At 41.5% G+C, this 10,499-nt stretch overlaps 1 non-coding gene across 1 annotated transcript; it reads right to left on the reverse strand.

Annotated features, from left to right (window-relative positions):
- Nucleotides 1–3,191: 3,191 nt before the first annotated feature.
- On the reverse strand, nt 3,192–3,266 carry Trnat-ugu (transfer RNA threonine (anticodon UGU)). Its single transcript has one exon. It is a non-coding gene; the product is annotated as a tRNA-Thr (tRNA).
- Nucleotides 3,267–10,499: the final 7,233 nt, after the last annotated feature.

The raw sequence follows: 10,499 nt of genomic DNA on the forward strand, positions 1-10,499 counted from the left end.
AGAAGATATGCCCGTTTATGCCACATATTTCAGTACTCTCAAGCTCACTCATTAAGAGCTATAGGGTAAATCCCTTTTACGTGGAATCATGAAGTCTGGCAATAAGCAGGATTTCACAGAACAAGTAAAAGAAGAATAATCAGAAATCGTTAATTTCTAATTATATCACACGGAGAAATATTTCTTTTGTCATTTGATATTCGACATCATACTTGAAAATATAATATTCTCGACAGTATTGGAATCCTATTCATCGATGTCTTTCGAGTATCAATGTTGATAATGGGCAAAAATCGTTGAGATTCTCGATTCTCGGAATGGATGAACTGCCTATATAAATAATTAAGTCTGCATGGAATCATCAGGGCACGAAACGTACTGTCATTCGTTTCTTTTACTTGTGATATAGTTTTAAACATTTAACATACAATTGTACTTCTTAATCAGTAAATTACAATAGCAGTTTCAATTTTCAAGTATTATTAAATATAAGAAATAGTGAAAATCATGATTTTGTTTCCTTGGAAGCCACTAGACAGGCATCTTGCAAATGGAACCGTTCACCATGAGCCATGTACCGGGTCTGTCGTTTGGTATTACTGATGCACGTTTTATTCAAAGATTGTAACATTTCTGGGAATGTAAGAATTACCTCAAAGTCAGGAATATCTATGGAGATGAAGGCTAGGCTGCCTGCTTCTACAATTCCCGCAATCAAGGAAGTGTCACTCCATCCATGATACGGGAGAGATATAAATCAGAACTTGGAGGACGGTTATGCGACAGAAAAACGAATTTTGGTGGCGTTCTACCTGTCGTTCATCAGTTACGATATACCAGAAATTACAGCTCGAGGAATTATACCCAGTAACTCTGCATTTCTGTTAAATGCCGGGAAAACATACTGCAGCGTGATCAATAGGTGCTGAAGCGCCCTGCTCAAAGATTTACAGGTGGACAGACTGGGATTTAAAGTCAGATATACTGAGTTGCGAGAAGGGGGAAAACCTCTAAGGCTGTGTTCCCAGCATGACGGCCGTTTTCGAGACCGATATCTTGGATGGAGCTCTTAACTTTCAAGTAGAAATGGGATTATATTATACATCAAACGGAGAATTAGGCAAGAAGAACACTGCGGTTTTTCACTAGAGCATTTTATCAGCTAGTTTTGTTTTAGAAGGGCGGTTCCATCCTTACGGACCACTATCTATAATGCTGAGACAGTAACCCGTTTGTCTGTCTGACACCTTCCCGAACCCGAAAAAAGCCAATATTTAATATTTCGTATCAATAACGGCCTACTTGAAAAAAGTAAAATGATTACATAATCTACTCATTAACAAGTATGACCGTGTGTGAAAAGTTCAACACAGTAAGACAGTAACACTGACGGAAAAGAAATCGCAACACCAAAATTATTGAACGTACAGTAATGAAATTTATCTACCTAACATATTTTAGTGATAAAAATTGCAAGATCACTGGTTAATGTAAGCGCAAGAAAAGCCTTTGCAAATGTGACGTTCTGATACATTAATAACCAGCATAACCGCAAGGGTATTGAATTCAAGGATTCAAATATGCATGCATCGTGTTGTATATGTGATGGATGTCAATTTGTGGGTTGGAGTTCCTTGCCTGTTGCACTTGGTCTGTCAATACACCGACGTTTAGTTATATTCGTGGATGGCACTGGACTTGTCGTACGATGGTGTTCTATTTGTGATCGATTGGGGATAAGTGGTGGTGGTGGTTAGTGTTTAACGTCCCGTCGACAACGAGGTCATTAGAGACGGAGCGCAAGCTCGGGTTAGGGAAGGATTGGGAAGGAAATCGGCCGTGCCCTTTCAAAGGAACCATCCCGGCATTTGCCTGAAACGATTTAGGGAAATCACGGAAAACATAAATCAGGATGGCTGGAGACGAGATTGAACCGTCGTCCTCCCGAATGCGAGTTCAGTGTGCTAACCACTGCGCCACCTCACTCGGTGGGGATAAGTCTGGTGATCCTGCAGGTCAACGCAACGTGTCGACACTATGTAGAGCATGTTGGGTGGCAACAGCGGTATGTGGGGTAGAGTTATCGTTCTGGAAAACGTTCCCTGGAGTGCTGTTCATGAATGGCAGCACAGCAGCTCGGATCACGGACGAATGTACAAATTTGCGGCTAGGGTGCACGGGATGAACAAGGGAGTCCTCCTGCTGTCATATGAAATGGCACCCCACACTGTGGCTCGAGTTGTAGGTCTAGTAAAAATGAACTGATCGTGTGGTACTGATGACCGGGAGGCCCCATCTGGGGAAGTTCGGCCGCCGGGTTGCAAGTCTTATTTTATTTGCTTCCACAATGGGTAACTTCCGCGTCGGTGATGATGAAATGATGAGGAGGACAGGACTGAATCCAGACCAATATCGGGGAAAATTACCAGCTCGGCCGGCAATCGAACCCGGGTCCGCTGCCCGATACCATTCACCTAAGGAGGCAGCTACAGGTCTAGTGTGTCTAGCACACAGTCAGGCTGGTTGCAGGCCCTTACCTGGCCTACTGTCAGCCAACATACAGACATCATTGGGATCAAATCAGAACCAGTTTTCATCAGAAAACGTAATAGATCTCGACCCTGCCCTCCATTGAACTCTCGCGTGACTCTAATGAAGTGGCAAAATGCTGTGGTTTGGAGTCAGTGGAATGTACACCACAGGACATCTGGCTCGGGGCTGTCCTTGAAGTAACCTGTTTGCCACATTTCACTGTGTGACTGTGGTGCAACCTGCTGCTCAAATTAGTGGTGCAGAAGCAGTACTACCTGCCAGATCTGTTTGCCGAACCCGAAGGAATTCTGTCTCGCTAGTGTCACGTGGCCGTCTGGAGTCTGGTCTTCTTGCGACAATACTACCACTGCCTGCAGTCAAGTACAGTGGCCACATTCCTGCAAAATCTACCTGCAGTATCACAGAAGGAATATCTGGCACGGGCTCATTCAAACTCAGCGGATTCTTATGCCGACTTCTTCGCCTTAAAGGAATTCGTGACTAACATCAACTCGCCACATCCAGTTTCATAGGTAACTAATGCTCACGAACGTTAGAGCGTGTATTGAAAGCACATATGATTTGAAATGATAATTAAATGGGCACCCTAGCTGCAAACAGGCGTTGATGTACTTCATTGGGGACATGCTGAAAATGTGTGCCCCGACCGGGACTCGAACCCGGGATCTCCTGCTTACATGGCAGACGCTCTATCCATCTGAGCCACCGCAGGCACAGAGGATAGTGCGGCTGCAGGGACTTACCCCTTGCACGCTCCCCGTGAGATCCACATTCCCAACATGTCCACACCACTACATTCGTAGTGCCATGTAAGCAGGAGATCTCGGGTTCGAGTCCCGGTCGGGGCACACATTTTCAACATGTCCCCAATGAAGTACATCAACGCCTGTTTGCAGCTAGGGTGTCCATTTAATTATCATTTCATTTCTAGCAAAGCTGCAAGGTCATCCACGGTAACTGTTCTTTCGGGAACAGATACTACCGTCATATATAGTATAAATATGATTTGCATCTTCGTAGTGATGATTCTAGCGCCAATCTTATGAAACTGGGGTGAAAATTGAATAGACATCATGTTTTCAGATGTAGAAATCACCCACCAATTTTCGCTTCCTGCTGTTGCTATTTCTTTCCGTCAGTGTATTGCAGTTATAAGCTGCGTGTCTGTCTTGAGCTGCCGAAACTCACTGTGTACTAATATATTATGTTAATAAAAATAGTATTTGAGAATGAGAGCACTTCGTAACATGCAACAAACTTTACACATTGTATCAAACCATTTTTTCTCGCTGTCACCTTCCACAAAGGATTAAAGAAAAAAAATCGGTTATTAAATTTTAGTTGTTCAAGCAGAAATACTGCCACAGGTTGTCACTTCTGATGGTGAATTTGAGATGCCAACTAATTTACATTAGACCTTAGGGTTTGTCAATCCTGGATACTAGTTCGGAGTTCCTGTGTACATTTCCTATTGGCCACCAAAGTTTATTTTAGGCTGGGAATGGTTAGCAAAATATCAAAAATCGTGAAGAGGCCAAATGAGAACGAGTAGGTAAGTTATTATGCAAGTGGCCGAAATAGTTTAAATCTAAATGAATGCTCCAGGATGAGATACAAATGAAATTAATTTGCCAGAATGTCAACGTAATAATTGTTGACCATGCTCTTAGATATATTTTGATGCCTTGCCTTTATTTCCTCTTTCATCCTTAAATGTTCGTTTTTCTCTTTACTTCATACTACCGTAAATCTTAGTTATATTACAGCCAGTAAAATATGTGTAATACAGTCAGTATGATACTAATCGACGATACGATGTAACATTGATCACTGTAATTACTTAAATACGTAGTATTGATTGCCGTGATAATTCAGGACAATTGCTATTTTTCCTGAAAGACAGAAGTAATAGTGTCTACACTTTAATGTGGAAGTTGATTAATCTGATGAGACGGAATGAAAATCTGGGTAACAGGAGGATAGATAAACGCAGAAAAAGAAACTTCGGTGTAGATGCGGCTTTATACTGAATGAGAATTGTAGAGGGTTATTTTGAAAATCTTACACAACAGAACGTACAAATACTAAATCAATTCATTAGAAAGCTTTTCTAAAAGGTGAACTGTCCCAAAGCACATTGACCAAAAAGGACGCCACATAAAAAAATAATTTCATTTTCGTTATGAAAAGGTACTACTTAATAACATAAACCCCTCACTTGCTTAAAGAAGTAAATTAGGCAAAATATATTCATCTTGCCTCAGTGTTAGATGCATTTTACTGCTTCGTAGGTTACTGACTTTCTCGTTCATTAGTTTCAAGAAGCTGTCACTTTGCAAGCCACAGATGCTTGTATTAAGCTTCAACTGCATTCAAAAGTGTATCCCAGATACCCTCTCATACACAATGTTTGGACCTAGACAATCATGTATTGATGCAATCTGATAGCAAAATTCTGGAAATATGGCAAAAACAAAAATTCCTTTGTGCATCGTACTAGTAATGGGCATAAAGAATTACTTAACTGACTTGCTTGAACCTAATAGTCTATGATAAACATATGAATTCAAATGAATTATGTGTGTGCTATAGAGCTTTTAGCCAAGCTATGTTGGTTGGACAAGATTCACACACTCTGTTCGAGAAATTTTTCTATTCCTAAATCTAAGAATGCTGCTGTGGTCTTCAGTCCTGAGACTGGTTTGATGCAGCTCTCCATGCTACTCTATCCTGTGCAAGCTTCTTCATCTCCCAGTACCTACTGCAACCTACATCCTTCTGAATCTGCTTAGTGTATTCATCTCTTGGTCTCCCTCTACGATTTTTACCCTCCACGCTGCCCTCCAATACTAAATTTGTGATCCTTTGATGCCTCAAAACATGTCCTACCAACCGATCCCTTCTTCTAGTCAAGTTGTGCCACAAACTTCTCTTCTCCCCAATCCTATTCAATACCTCCTCATTAGTGACGTGATCTACCCACCTTATCTTCAGCATTTTTCTGTAGCACCACATTTCGAAAGCTTCTATTCTCTTCTTGTCCAAACTAGTTATCGTCCATGTCTCACTTCCATACATGGCTACACTCCATACAAATACTTTCAGAAACGACTTCCTGACACTTAAATCTATACTCGATGTTAACAAATTTCTCTTCTTGAGAAACGCTTTCCTTGCCATTGCCAGTCTACATTTTATATCCTCTCTACTTCGACCATCATCAGTTATTTTAATCCCTAAATAGCAAAACTCCTTTATTACTTTAAGTGTCTCATTTCCTAATCTAATTCCCTCAGCATCACCCTATTTAATTTGACTACATTCCATTATCCTCGTTTTGCTTTTGTTGATGTTCATCTTATATCCTCCTTTCAAGACACTGTCCATTCCGTTCAACTGCTCTTCCAAGTCCTTTGCTGTCTCTGACAGAATTACAATGTCATCGGCGAACCTCAAAGTTTTTACTTCTTCTCCATGAATTTTAATACCTACTCCGAATTTTTCTTTTGTTTCCTTTACTGATTGCTCAATATACAGATTGAATAACATCGGGGAGAGGCTAAAACCCTGTCTCACTCCTTTCCCAACCACTGCTTCCCTTTCATGCCCCTCGACTCTTATAACTGCCATCTGGTTTCTGTACAAATTGTAAATAGCCTTTCGCTCCCTGTATTTTACCCCTGCCACCTTTAGAATGTGAAAGAGAGTATTCCAGTCAACATTGTCAAAAGCTTTCTCTAAGTCTACAAATGCTAGAAACGTAGGTTTGCCTTTTCTTAATCTTTCTTCTAAGATAAGTCGTAAGGTTAGTATTGCCTCACGTGTTCCAACATTTCTACGGAATCCAAACTGATCTTCCCCGAGGTCCGCTTCTATTAGTTTTTCCATTCGTCTGTAAAGAATTCGCGTTAGTATTTTGCAGCTGTGACTTATTAAACTGATAGTTACGTAATTTTCACATCTGTCAACACCTGCTTTCTTTGGGATTGGAATTATTATATTCTTCTTGAAGTCTGAGGGTATTTCACATGTCTCATACATCTTGCTCACCAGATGGTAGAGTTTTGTCATGACTGGCTCTCCCAAGGCCGTCAGTAGTTCTAATGGAATGTTGTCTACTCCCGGGGGCCTTGTTTCGACTCAGGTCTTTCAGTGCTCTGTCAAACTCTTCACGCAGTATCGTATTTCCCAATTTATCTTCGTCTACATCCTATTCCATTTCCATAATATTGTCCTCAAGTACATCGCCCTTGTATAAACCCTCTATATACTCCTTCCACCTTTCTGCTTTCCCTTCTTTGCTTAGAACTTGGTTACCATCTGAGCTCTTGATATTCATACAAGTGGTTCTCTGTTCTCCAAAGGTCTCTTTAATTTTCCTGTAGGCAGTATCTATCTTACCCCTAGTGAGACAAGCCTCTACATCCTTACATTTGTCCTCTAGCCACCCTTGCTTAGCCATTTTGCACTTCCTGTCGATCTCATTTTTGAGACGTTTGTATTCCTTTTTGCCTGCTTCATTTACTGCATTTTTATATTTTCTCCTTTCATCAATTAAATTCAATATTTCTTCTGTTAACCAAGGATTTCTATTAGCCCTCGTCTTTTTACCTACTTGATCGTCTGCTGCTTTCACTACTTCATCCATCAGAGCTACCCATTCTTCTTCTACTGTATTTCTTTCCCCCATTCCTGTCAATTGTTCCCTTATGCTCTCCCTGAAACTCTCTACAACCTCTGGTTCTTTCAGTTTATCCAGGTCCCATCTCCTTAAATTCCCACCTTTTTGCAGTTTCTTCAGTTTCAATCTGCAGTTCATAACCAAGAGATTGTGGTCAGAATCCATATCTGCCCCTGGAAATGTCTTACAATTTAAAACCTGGTTCCTAAATCTCTGTCTTATCATTATATAATCTATCTGATACCTTTTAGTATCTCGAGGATTCTTCCAGGTATACAACCTTCTTTTATGATTCTTGAACCAAGTGTTAGCTATGATTAAGTTATGCTCTGTGCAAAATTCTACAAGGCGGCTTCCTCTTTCTTTTCTTCCCCCCCCCCCCCCCCCCCCAATCCATATTCACCTACTATGTTTCCTTCTCTCCCTTTTCCTACTGACGAATTCCAGTCACGCATGACTATTAAATTTTCGTCTCCCTTCACTACCTGAATAATTTCTTTTATCTCGTCATACATTTCATCAATTTCTTCATCATCTGCAGAGCTAGTTGGCATATAAACTTGTACTACTGTAGTAGGCATTGGCTTTGTGTCTATCTTGGCCACAGTAATGCGTTCACTATGCCGTTTGTAGTAGCTAACCCGCACTCCTATTTTTTTATTCATTATTAAATCTACTCCTGCATTACCTCTATTTGACTTTGTATTTATAACCCTGTATTCGCCTGACCGAAAGTCTTTTTCCTCCTGCCACCGAACTTCACTAATTCCCACTATATCTAACTTTAACCTATCCATTCCCCTTTTTAAATTTTCTAACCTACCTGCCCGATTAAGGGATCTTACATTCCACGCTCCGATCCGTAGAACGCCAGTTTTATTTCTCCTGATAACGACGTCCTCTTGAGTAGTCCCCGCCCGGAGATCCGAATGGGGGACTATTTTACCTCCCGAATATTTTACCCAAGAGGACGCCATCATCATTTAATCATACAGTAAAGCTGCATGTCCTCGGGAAAAATTACGGCTGTAGTTTCCCCTTGCTTTCAGCCGTTCGCAGTACCAGCACAGCAAGGCCTTTTGGTTAATGTTACAAGGCCAGATTAGTCAATAATCCAGACTGTTGCCCCTGCAACTACTGTAAAGGCTGCTGCCCCTCTTCAGGAACCACATGTTTGTCTGGCCTCTCAACAGATACCCCTCCGTTGTGGTTGCACCTACGGTACGGCCATCTGTATCGCTGAGGCACGCAAGCCTCCCCACCAATGGCAAGGTCCATGGTTCATGGGGGGGGGGGGGGGGGAATCTAAGAATATAGCGTGTAAAGCCGCCACATTATGTATATTGATGAACTACCAGCTCTCTCAGCAAATACCTTCAGATCTGCAATGCCATCCAGGGAAAAGGACAAAGCGTAATCTTACCAGTAATAACTGAAATACGTAGTACTGATTGAAAAGCTAAATCAGGACATTTAGTGTATTGGGTGAAAGTGAAATTCACGTTACATAGAACAGCTTGCTACTGACTGCAAACAGGAACACGGCAGTAAGAACACAAGATTACAAAAATATTGGCATGCAGTAAGGAATAGCTTTTAAAATGTTTGAGCAGAAATATATGAAACTGCATTTACACTAAAGTGACAAAAGTCATAGGATAGCGGTACCGACTTACACAAATGGCGGTAGTATCATGTACACAAGGTATAAAAGGTCAGTGCACTGGCGAAGAATAACTCATTTGTGCACAGGTGGTACACGTGAAAAGGTTTGCGACATGGTTATTACTGCACGACAGGAATTAACAGGCCTTTAATGCTGATATTGTGGTTGGAACCAAACCCACGGTACGTTACATTTCTGAAATCGTTAGGGAATTCAAAGTTCTGTTATGCACAGTGTCGAGAGTGTGCCGAGAATAGAAAATTTCGAGTATTACCTCTCCAAGGACAAAGCAGTGGTCGGTGGACTTAACAACTGAGATCAGCAGCGTTGGCGTAGAGTTGTCAGTGCTAACAGGCAAGCGATACTGCGTTAAATAACCGCAGAAATCAATGTGGGACATAAGACAAACGAATCTGTTAGGTGTTAAAGAGCTATGGCGCCAGATGTCCGACGCGACTATCTTCGCTAACAGCACGTCATCGCCTGCAGCATCTCTCCTGGGCTCCTGACCATATCGGTTGGGCCCTAAACGACTGGAAAACCGCAGTCTGGCCAGATGACTTGTGATTTCACTTGGTAAGTGCTGATGGTACGGTTCGAGTGTGGCGCGGGTCTCACTAAGTCTTGGACCCAGATTGTCAACAAGGCATCTTGCAAGCTGGTGGTGTCTTCATATAATGGTGTGGGCTATAGTTATGTGGAATGGATCCTCTGGTCTAACTGAACCCATCATTGTCTGTAAGTGGTTATTTTCGGCTACTTGAAGACCATGGACTTCATGTTCCTAAACAACGATGCAATTTTTATGGATGACAGCGCGCCATGTGAACTCAGTTAGTGTCAAAAAATCCTGCACTGACAGTGCTTTCGCAATTATGGACGGCTATAGAGGCAACATGACTCAAAATTTCTTCAGTGGAATTCGAACGACATGTTGAGTCCATGCCGCGTCCTGTTGCTGCACTACGGCGGCAAAAGGAAAACCCACACGATATTAGGAGGTATTCCATGACTTTTGTCCTCTCAGTGTATTGTTAAGTGACAATGACACAAACAACATTCGTGCGAATGGCATGTAGTACAAAAAACGGAAACATCAGAAATGTCTGAACGAAGAAAAATTCAAATACCTCAAAAATATTGAAGAAATTTCATTAAACGGGAATGCGACAGACTAACCAGTACAGATAATATTTGCTGGTCGCATTCCTACTCTTAGTGAAAGTGAAGAGTTACAAGCCCTGTCCAATGACTCATGAGTATAGAACACGAACTGAGAGCAAACCAAAGAAACCCGAAAGTAATCACGACTAATATAAATGGTACTGACATGAAAACTGGGAACCACGAAGTAGAGGCACTTACGGAATTAGGTAAATTTGAAAAGAAAATGACACATAATTGACGAAGCATGACGGGTAAGCAGACTAGCATGGGCCAAAATAGTATTCCTGACCAAAAGAATAGCAATATCTGAATTGGCTTTCATATGAGAAAGAAATTTGTTACAATGTAGTTTTGAAGCATCGCACTGTGTTGCGCAGGAGAATAATTTCGTTGCACCAGCTTAAAATTTTGGTAAATTTCTACCTGGTGAGC

The sequence above is a fragment of the Schistocerca nitens genome, chromosome 1, assembly GCF_023898315.1.
Source record: "Schistocerca nitens isolate TAMUIC-IGC-003100 chromosome 1, iqSchNite1.1, whole genome shotgun sequence".
NCBI lineage: Eukaryota > Metazoa > Arthropoda > Insecta > Orthoptera > Acrididae > Schistocerca > Schistocerca nitens.